Raw genomic sequence first — 2,443 nt, 5'->3', positions numbered from 1 at the left:
TATTGCGTTTATGTTGCCGCGGCAATGTTGATATGAGGGGATTGATGTTCTTCGGCGGTTTTGCTTTGTTCATTGCTCATTTTTTTGATTTTGTATCAGGTTCTCTGTTTTAGGCATGGATTGGTCTCTTACGGTTGTTCCTGTTGAGGTGTGCCGGCAGAATTGATTGAGGCGGCGGGTGTTGTGTCGGCTGCATTTGAGGAGGCGGGTGTTGCTTGTGAGGTCTGAGCTTATCGATGCGCTGCATCCATCCAGAGGGATTGCTTTCCGATCTGAAGGTGTCATGTTTCTGCTTTTTGTTGTTTGAGTTGTTGGGATTGTGGGTCTTCTATATGGTCTTTGCTTAATTTTTTTTTGCATTATTTTAGTTGGACGGAGGGGCAAGAAGTGAGTTGATATGTGCTATTTTTTTGCCTTGATTTATTGAGCTTTTTGTTTGTGTTGGAGGTTTCAGCATTTCTGATGTTGTGTTTCTGTTGTAGCAGATTCTGAGATGGACGGTGCTTCGGGTGTGGTTGTTCCTGCTGCTCTGGTTGTGCAAGGGATTCCTTCTTCTGCTGATATTCGTATCTTCTTTTTGGTATCTTTGCTTTATGTTTTTCTTTTTGTGAACTTCATACCATCTTCATTGTGTTTTGTTTTGGAGATTGAATCTTTTTACCTTTTACCTTATGGATCAGTAGGTCGGAGTGGGAGATGTAACAGAAGACTTTAGGCTTCTTGAACTCGCCTTGCAGCAATCTGCAACCGATCATGCAACAGGTCATTTAGACCTGCTTTACCTTGTCATACATATTTTTTTTCTTGTTTCACTAATTTGCAGTCCTGATATTATTATTTTCAATCACAAAAGGGAATCTAATCATGACTGGGGTATCCGCAAGTGAAAGGCAGAGGTGTAACAATCTTGTTGGGGCTATCTGAGACCTTGTCATGGAGAAAATGCAGCTTGGAGGGCCCTCGATGCGTCTGACTGAGGTAAAGAAACCTTACCTTTTCGTTAATGTTGTGTGCCCTGATATACCATGCCCCTTGCTCTGATCCAAGTGTTGTTCCTGATCACCGCATAGTTGCTGGAAGAAGTGAGGAAACCGTTTCTCAAAAAAAAAAAAAAGTGAGGAAACCGAGCTCCATGGAAGTTCATCAGCAATTCAACATGATGTGCGTGACAAGTCAAGTTTCTTTTCTACTCACCTAATTTGGTGGCCGGACATACATGCATGCTGATTGCTAATACATTCCTGAATTTTTTTACACAGCTCGGTGTTGCTCTTGGCACTCTGCAGAGTGAGGGCTCTGTATTTGTCCACGGAAAAAGTGTGAAGAGGACCTGATGTGTTGCCCCATGGCAGCGGCGTTGTAGCCAGCATCAACTGAATCTACCATGCTCCCCTCTGCAAGAATGTTGAAGAGTTGATCTCTTGTAGAGCTGGGTGCTAACCTGTTTGGTCTTTTGATGATCCTGACTCCTAGATGGAGGTCTATCCTGTGCCGTGGATTTCTTACTGATGTAGATGTTGCTGCTTCACTTAACTTAAGTTGTTTGCGCTTGACAAAACTTAAGTGCTGGTACATCATGATGCTTGTGTGGTTGATGATCACATTGTTATATTTGCTTGAGTTGAGAAACCAAATAAAATCATCTTCTTTTGTGCTTTTTGTTTGCTGATCCATTGTATAGGTGCACTGGGTATGTATGTAAAGGAGATGGTTAAATATAGGAGTTGTAGCTTTTGCAAAGACATCGGCTTTTAGAAATCCCGGTATTGATGGGAGAAAAATAATGATCATTGTTTCCTGCTTAGAAAACGTCCAAATACAAAATAAGTAGGCAGAGCTATTAAACTTTTTTCTGGAAATACAAATATGAAGAAAGACATTGTATTTCAGGAACCAAATAAAAATCTCTTTTATGTTTTTGTATGGCTGATTCGTTGTATGGGTGTACTGTGCATGTTTGTAAAGGAGATGGAGAAAGATGTGAGCACTAGCTTTTAGAAACACATCGACTTTTAGAAATCATGATATTGACTGGGGAGAGATAATAATCACTATGTCCTGGCTAGAAAGCTTCCAAATACGAAGAAAATAGGCTGAGCTATTAACCTTTTTTATGGAGATTGAAGTTACCTACTATTATATTTCTGTTCCTCTGATACTGCTACATACTTTTCATGATTGGTAACTAAAGGTGTTTCCTTTTTGGTTAGCACAAGATATTGCGAAGGAGCTGGATGCGCAGGGGCATGGCATCCCGACGACAGTGGCCAACACCACGCTGCCGACGACCTAGGCACGCTACCTGTCTAACTCTATCTCCTAGAAGCAAAAGAAAAATTCACTGACAGAAGAACGGCGCAGCGCAAGTATCCCTCTAGTCACATATCAAAATGGCACAACAGCCTCAAGTATAATACACTCACACAGGAGCACCAAAAGCGAA

This window comes from Triticum dicoccoides, chromosome 1B, assembly GCF_002162155.2.
Source record: "Triticum dicoccoides isolate Atlit2015 ecotype Zavitan chromosome 1B, WEW_v2.0, whole genome shotgun sequence".
Classification (NCBI taxonomy): domain Eukaryota; kingdom Viridiplantae; phylum Streptophyta; class Magnoliopsida; order Poales; family Poaceae; genus Triticum; species Triticum dicoccoides.
The sequence above is the reverse complement of the archived record's forward strand: the minus strand, read 5'-3'. Positions refer to the sequence as shown.